The sequence below is a fragment of the Dunckerocampus dactyliophorus genome, chromosome 5 (genome assembly GCF_027744805.1).
Source record: "Dunckerocampus dactyliophorus isolate RoL2022-P2 chromosome 5, RoL_Ddac_1.1, whole genome shotgun sequence".
NCBI classification, from domain to species: domain Eukaryota; kingdom Metazoa; phylum Chordata; class Actinopteri; order Syngnathiformes; family Syngnathidae; genus Dunckerocampus; species Dunckerocampus dactyliophorus.
Genome location: NC_072823.1, coordinates 15190509 through 15199657, shown reverse-complemented (window position 1 = coordinate 15199657; position 9149 = coordinate 15190509).

The following is a 9149-nucleotide window of genomic DNA, read 5'->3' as shown; positions in this document are numbered from 1 at the left end:
TATTGACTGTTTTGTAAAAGAATTAGCAGACAAAATGCAAAATAAACTCTCACTTAGCCATAGTCAAAACATCACTTCACACTTCCGGCCTTCAAAATAAGAGCAGCACACATCCTGTCTAATAGTGGTAATAAAATAAGAGTGTCATAAAAATAGCTTACATTAATAAAGCTTTTACAACTGCATCTGCAATTTTATTTAAAAGCTCTTGACATTCCAGTTACAATGTTAAATACTCTTGAGAAATTAAAGTTGATTGCTTTTGATATGATGTATTTGCATTATTATTATGCCATATAATAAATGAAAAAATGGTCTCAAAAAACTTTGTCAATAATATTGATTATCGACAATTATTGTCCAGCAAAATGTATGATCATGACAGGCCTACCTTCAGTGAAGACGTGATTCTTCATGAAGCTGTTCCCAAAGACACGTGGCAACGAAGCACCACATGGATACCGCCGTCCTGTTTTGCCATGAGTTATTTCTTGAATTCAATTGTGTTTCTTACCTAAATAACCCAAAAATGGAGCCCAAAAAAAAGTTTCAAGTCCCAGCATTTTAATAAAGAAGGTGAAAAACACTGTTGAATTGAATTGAATTCAAATAAGTCATGACAAAACAGGAAGGTAGTGTAACTTTAAATGTTCATTTATCCCTTTCATGCATCATTTATGTGCATTTAGAAACCCGCGACCTGATCTCGGATAAGCGGTAGAAGATGAGTGGATGGATATTACTGTATATATTATGCGGTATAGAAAATGAATGAATGAATGAATGAATGAATGAATGAATGAATGAATAACACCCCAAACAAACAACTTTTTTGTATATTATCATTAGTTCTGTTCCATGGTCACTCTATAAATAAAGCCATAGCTTCTAAATTGTTCTAAATTGTGTTCAACCTTGGAGGTTCCATCATATTCATGTTAAGACAGTTAGGGTTGATTGTTCTTAAGCGTTCGAGAACAGCGAGAACAGAAAATCAATTTCAGTCATATCTTGTCTGTTTCTGCTTTGATGTATTGCTGCTGTTGTGGCAAAAGATATATTCCCTCTTTTATGAGCTCTGAAAATGAGACGTTGTTTGCAAGGAGCTGGTGACAAGTACAAATCTCCCTGGTAGATATTAGAGTGCTTGTGATCACATTGATCTGTGAATTTATAGCATGTGGGGCAGGGCCGCGTTGTCTAATATTTATACAAGCACTTCATGGACAATACTTCGGCCAATGCGCTGCACCCTCCTAGGAATATAATTTGATTTGAACAATCTGTTTATCTTAAATGACATCAGGGCTGGTGTGTTTGTCACGAACATCATGTATCATCAGGTGTTTATTATTAGAAAACACCTTTTTATTCTGTACACGGTAATAAAATCTCTTCATGCTCTGATGCACCTTACAAAAGGAATCTGTTGTATTTGATAGATTTAACATTTACTTTATGTGTGTATTTTCATCTTTGTGCTTTGTGTGTTTAATACTGTTTTATTTAAGATGTTGTATGTCAGTGTGATAGATGATATCCTATCCCTCTCCAATTCTGCTTGTGTGCGTGTTGTTTGGGTGGTCCAGTAAACGTACATTTAAAGGCTTTCCAGGGTCGTGCGCAGATGTACTATGGGTCATGTTGCACAGTAACTTATTGAGTTGTTAAATTTTGGATGTTCCACCTTATCTTGTGACCTATAGAGCTGAAGGTTGGAAGGTTCATTGATATTGATAACACCTTTATAAAGATTGTATTCTTCAAGAAATCAATATCGCTGTTGGTTTTGTACTCTGTAATCTATTCATTTTGTTGTGATTGCACCAAGCAACGGTTTGTTTCCCAGTATGAAGATATAAAGCTACCAAAATGTGAGATGAATTCAAATTTCTCTCTCAAAGCAACATGCAAGACGGATGGTGGATTTGCATGTCTCACATCTCCACGTTTTTAATTATGAGATGAAATTTCAATCCAGCACATCAAATGTAATTGCTATTAAAATGGGAGATTTGCCAAATTGTCCCCAAAGAGCTAATCGAGGGCAGCAATTGATGAGCTTGTACGATTGCATATTCGCACGTGTGTGTGTGTGTGTGTGTGTGTGTGCTTATAATGTGCATTTACACATTGCTTGCATGATGTGTTATTCACAGGAGGCACTTTAGCTCTCATTCAGACACACACAGGGTTGCAATGCTGCCATGCAAGATGTCGGCTGGGTTTGACACCCAAGGACACATTGCAAGCATCATGACTGCATTGGAGAGACCACTGCATGTAGAATTGCATGAAAAACATTGTTTCTGGTCACTGTGCGCGTCTTTTGTTGTATTAGAATTGGGCCCACTTCATAAACTTTCTCCTGGTCAATAAGCGTATCATTGGTTCTGATGAATAATTCAAGATTCAAGATTCAAGAGAGTTTTATTGTCAAGTGCATGGTAAAACAGCAGTTATACTATGCAATGAAAATCTTATTCTGTTCATTCTCCCAAGAAAAGAAAGAAAACACAAGAAAGAATAAGAACATAAGAAACATAAACATATATACCAATAAATTAAGCAACAACAACAGAAGAGACATTAATACAAATAAATAAATAAATAAAGTGCTATGAGTGTGTGCGTGTGTTGCGTGCGGCGTGTGTGAGTGCTTCGTTGAGAAGCCTGATGGCCTGTGGGTAAAAGCTGTTTGCCAGTCTTGTGGTCCTGGACTTCAAACTCCTGTAGCGTCTGCCTGATGGTAGGAGTGTGAATAATGAGTGTTGTGGATGTGTGCTGTCCTTGACGCGAGATTTATAAATGAATTATAAAATGAATCAAGGGCTAGTCCGGGTTATCAGCAGCAGCGTGCCATATCCTCTTACATACAGCAAAAAAAGTATTTTATATTCAAATAGTTCTGCGATTGGCTACTGACTAGTCCAGAGTGTACCCCGCTTCTCGCCCAATGTCAGCTGGGATAGGTTACAGCTTACCCGTGACCCTAACGAGGACAAGCGGTATAGAAAATGGATAGATAAATGGATGTGCAGATAGCTGTCGAGCACTATGGTCGCTGGAGAGGGGGTTTAAATGGCTGTGGAATGGTGTTTAAAAATGATTATTTTAACGTTATGTTTTGTCTGAAAATAAATAGGAGTGCACAACAGTAATAAAACTTATTTTATATCATTTTGAAATGGAGTATGTACAAACATATGTACCGTATGTTTTTGTTGAAAGCAATATATACAGCAGTAATCTAATGGCATTAATTGTGAGTCTTACATTATTTGTTTTCAGCTTTAGTTTGAACCTGGTCACCTGTCTGAATTTTGTCTTGGACACATAAAATGCTTAATTTTTTTCATTTTTTACTTTTTTGTCATTTCAAGAAAAGGTATATGTAAGGCCATTGGCACCTTGTGAGGAAACATATTTGTACAGAGAGGGAGTTTAAAAAAAAAAAAAATCTCTAACGCAAAAAATCCCACCACTCGTGTTACAGTAAATACTGTCAATTGCTGCGGTATCTTTGAAGATTGGGAAGTGGTCATTTGTAAAAGTCACTTTGTCACAAATGGCTAAGCGGATGGGAATGTGTGTGTTCTCTGAACATGGTGGTTAAATCCCATTGAGACACTGGTGCTGTCACACTGCAGAGGTCCCCCGCAAAGATCACTCCATTAGCAAAAGGCTGCTCTCCGCATGTCAGCACGTGAACAAAGACCTGGTTTCATCTGACGCCGTAGGGGGGATGCCAGCCGCCATAAATCAGGTGCTAGTAAAGTGACGTGCACAAGTTTAAAAAGATAGGCAGTGCTTAAACTGGTGGCTGCTGTATTGTTCATGTTAGTTCTGCTTTTAGTGTCATTTTGTGTCATTTTACACATCGAAGATAGCTGTATGCCAGTTAATTGCTAGGGTTTACATTTTTTTAGTGTGCCTTTTTAGTAGTGCCTTGGTTTTTGTACGTTCGTTTTTTGTAGGATTCGTTTTTTGACAAATATTTTTGCCAAGAATGTCTCGGTATTCACACACTGTCGTGCTAAATGTATGGCTAAACAGTGCCAAAACAAAGCATGCACATGTTGGTTTTTCTGTGGAAAATGGATGGTTGCTCCTTTAAAGTTGGGACACTATAGACAGATTCTGGCCAGGGAATCCATTATTCATCTTTATTATATATTTATTTATTATACATTGTACGTGTACATTTTGTTGCAAAACCCCACCAACCCTCTCACCAATAAGAGTCTTCAGTTCAAGTAAAAGTCATGTTGAATGTTCATTTATATGTATTTTGCATTGTTTTCTGCATTGAAAAATAGAATTATTCCCTATAAATAGTTTTTTGTTCAATATTTCTGCGTGTCTGGATTGGATTTATGCTATTTCCTATGGAAAAACATGTCTTTGTTTTTCGTACGTTACCTTTTGGAACAGATTAATGTCAAAAACCGAGGTTCCACCGTATCTGCATTTGTGATTCCTCCTGCTGCCACAGTGACATCATCACATTGATTCTTGCAATATCCATCACATGCACAGTGCAAGTGACTCATATTTCCAAGTGTGGTTACACAATAATCAAGTAAGGGATCCCCCATGGGGCGTGGTATAAGTTACTAGGGATAGAATACATCCCTTCTGGTCTGTTATCACCCTTTTTGCTTTCATTACAGACACTTTTTCAACACGTGTGATCATCTCTTTGAGCTCAGGGAGCCGCTTGGCCCTCTTTTGCATGTGGCCAAGTAACTGACCTACCGTAATTAGAATGGTGACAGATTGTCATTAGCACGTACGTACGCGGTGAGTCAATGGGAGGTGGAAGGATATAGTGGTACCTCGGGGGCCCCAAAGGTGAAGTCCCGTCAGAGGTGTGGAGATCACAGCTAAGCGGATTGTGTGGAGTTAAAATTATGGCAAAACCTCACAAACACACAAAACATGTTTTACTCATGCCCAACGATTCACAAACAAACTCAGTGTGGTTTTTGCGTATGGTCACCGTTGCGACCATGCCCCAAATACGTACTATAGAGCGTTGCATGTGAACATTTATTAAAATCGGCCCGGCGGCCTTAAATTGAATCAACAACGGCACCTGCTGTTGTGGTGTGCAAATTACAGGCCGGTTCTCAGAAAATTTACTGGCTTCCGTGTGTAAAACACGGTGCTTTTGTGTGTGGAACTGCAAGGCGAAAGATTCGTGACCAAAACTACGTGACAGTGGTAAAATAGTGACAAAAAACACGTGAGAGCAGATTGTGACAGTAGTCAGGTGGCAGTTTTTTGTAGTTGTATAATTGTTTTTTGTACTTGAATAGTTTTTGTACACTTGAAACATATTTTTTGTTTACTTGAAGGATATTTTTTGTATACTTGAAGGATATATTTGTAATTGAAGAAATATGTTCCTCTGTATGTGTAAAACATGATGTATTTGTTTCTGAAGCAAGATGTATTTGTTTGATAGGTATGTTTTTTTTTTTGCAAAACAATATCAAATAGCGTCTTGAATTAAATGCTTTCTCTCAGTTGATAATATCATTTAACAACATTTATTATGCTAAAAAAGCCCCTCTTACCTGCTTGTCTCTCAGGAACAGAGCCACCGAGCACTGGAAGACTCCTTTTTCGAAAGGTTGCAGAATTTGGTCACCACATGCCTTCAGCTGTTTGATTTAAAGCCCAACGTTCAATGCGAAAAAAACAAATTAAATCCAACATTGATACAAATATTTTCTGGCCTTTCATTTTCATAGTGTTTCTAATTTTTTTTGTCTTTAAAGATAGCAGTTTTTAATAGAAATAAAATTTCAACAATTCACACAACACAGTAGCATGTTTTTAAAAAAATGAAATGCAAATGCTCACCTCCATATTTTTATTTTGCTGCAGCATGTTTTTTTTTATCCTTATCACACCAAAATGGTGCTTTTAAACAAGTCAAGAATGTAATTGCATAGATTTTAGCATCGATTTGTCTTGGCCCTCTAATAGTCTTTTGATTAAGCAGTAACTAACAGTATCATCTCTCTGAGTGGTTGTTGCACAGACCACTAGCCGATTCAAGTTCACCTGTCCTCATTTAGATTGTTATTAATGCAAAAAGATCGAAGCAGTAAATTGCATCGTTGCTATGTGGACAGGGATCGATGCTTCATTGTCCCATTTATGGCTGCTGTTAATCCCTTTTGCCAACATAGCTTTTCTTTTTTCATAAAATACATTCTTGGGTAACTCACATCCAAAAGAAAATGATTGTATTTCCATCGGCTATATTGACTGAGAGCAGTTGATTGACAGGAAGAATCCCAGAAAGCCTCTGCTTTAAGTAATTGCTTGAGGTCAGCAGCCAGAAAGTGAGAAAACCTCCACATCCCATATCTGCTCTCTGGCTTCTGTTTTTTTCCCCGCCCTGGTCAAAATGACTTACTAGTCTGGTCCCCAGAGAGTGAGCCAGTGGTGCGTTGCTGTTCAGCAGCACACTAGCAGATATAGCCCTTTTCCCCGCCATTAAATCCCAAACCAAACTCAATACTTGCTGGGATTTAACACCACTGCCTGACATCTATCTTTATACACTGACATGTACCAAACACGTCTTTGTACGCAACATATTAGGGCTAGGGATGTCCCGATCCATATTTTTTGGCATCCAATCCGATTTTTTGTTTTTGTTTTGTTGCCGATCCCATCCGGTACCGATCTTTTTTTTTTTTTTTTTTAAATAAGCTTTTGGTAACAAACTTGAATTTGAGGAATTGAATATGGTTCTTAAAATAGCTCTTGAAAGCATTAAAAAATAATGCAACCAAGGTATTGCTGAATTTACTTTTTTATTACACAGCATGACCAGCAAACCTCTGAGTCAGGTCCCTAATACAATAAAAGTCCATCCAATAAAAGCTCAAATTGGAAAAAAATGGGTGTGCAAAATGCATTTAGGGTAGGACTAATCATTTGACTTGATTATAGATCAATTTTGTGGTATGATTTGAATATATGACTTTTGTTTTTTTAACAAACTCTCTTCAACGCAATAGTAACTTATTGACGGTCCCTAGTATAAACAACCAGCGGTTAGAGCGGCACCTCCGCACCGTGACACAGCAGTCTGCTGTACCTACGGAGCCAAATACCCAACATCCAACATGAAACTAACTTCACCACGGTACACCGCGGACATGTCTGCATGGTGGTGTTGCGTTTTCTTCTTGCGGGTGGTGGGAGTCGAGTGGCCACCTGCTTTGAGCCGAATTACTGCACCTACCGTGTTGGAGTGTGGCCCAGAGTTACGAACGTTATACGGCAACCGGATCGGCAGCGGATCCCAATCCTGAAGATCGGATTGGGACATCCCAAATTAGGGCTGCACGATTATGGCCAAAATGAATCACAACTATTTTGATCAATATTGAAATCACAATAATTAATTACAATTATTCATTATGCTAGGTAAAATATTTTAAAACTGATGTGAAATTATGTGAAGGCTTTCAGTTCAAAATGAAGCTCAAAATAAAAATGAATAATCAAATAAAATTTACCCAAGACAAAGGCCTTACTAAAAATATGCCATTGTCAGTCTTTGGCCAAATCCCTTATTTCAGCATCTTAGAGAAATGACTGGATATGAGTCTGTGGTGTTTTTTCAAGTGGTTAACTTTATGGCGGTCTTTGTCATTTCTTTTTGGTCAGCATCACTTGCCCTGAATCCAAAATACCTCCAGACAATGGATATTGATCCCTTACAAGGCTGTAGATAACCTCCAAAAGCTGCTGTACTGTCACCCTCTGCTCCCCAACATTACATCTCTCACATGAGTCCGCTGTTGAACAGTTTGAGGCTGCTGCTTGCTCGCTAGTTAAGGTAATGGTTTAATTTTAAACATGCATACAAGTTACATTGGAATACATCACATAATTCAATTCACAGTTCTACATGTCCAAAAAGGAGTACGAAGAAGCAAAGCTTATTTAATCCTACCCCCCATCCGTTTCACATGAATTGCAATACATTTGTTCAATTCCTGTATTCCAAATGTACTCTTTGCCAGTTTTAAATACATAGGCAAATGATAAGCTAGTATAACAATGTGGTATCACCATGAGGTGTTATTACCGTGCCTGTCTTCGACTGAAGATTTTTTCATAGTCGAACCTGATTTGTTAGCTTTTGTCCATAGTCGACTAATAGACCTAATAGACTAATAGTGTTTTTTTTAAGAGCAGAGCTACTGACAATCCTGACAAATGAACATATCTCATTTGCGACTTTTTCCACCTCAAATAAAAAACACTGAACACTGTGAACACTGAACTGGGCAAGTGGGAATATCACACATCAGCAACCAATTGCTGTTAGCAGCCTAATTTCTCGCATTAAATTTCAGTCGGGATCCAAAATGATTGGCTGAACAACCTTACCTGTTTCAAATGATAGGTCATGTTGGTTGTTGTCGTACGATATGTAAGAAGCTGCTTACACAAGTTGCACTTCATTTTTTGCAGTCATCTTTAACCTTTTAAAAATGCTTCCCCTCCTTGGTTGATTTTTTAGTAGCCATTATGAGCCAATTTAGTCTGTCGATGTTGACGGTCTAGTGTTCAAAGTGATCAAGGAGCTGCGGCCAACCCCATGTAGTCAGAATGGTACAATCTTGATTTGACGGCAAGATCCATATCAGACTGCTCTGAATGGTCAAATAGTACTATTCTAAGACACCCCCAGTTATTACTGTAAAGCCTTGAAAGCGGATTGTGAGGTAACATTTTGTTACTTTCAGGTTGCATTGTGATAGATGTTTTATAATACAAAGCTGTTAAGTGTTTGTTTAGCAAAAGTCTTGCACTGATTTCTTAAAATCTTTGAGAAATACAGTTGCACTTGACTGACGTACAGCCATAAACATGATTGAAATAGATACTATTTTCCATGTCAAAATAGTACTCCCTAAAATATAATGCTGTGTTTTAGTGAACTTGATTTTAAAGGTTTGTTGACATTTCTTCGGAAACTTGAGCGGCTGCACATACAATATTTGTTCGTCCTCATAAAAAATGTATTCAAGCAAAAAAGGCATGCAAGAATTAAACCTTAGTATACAGTACATTCTGAGAAACACAATTTTCTGAGCCTTTCAGAGTAT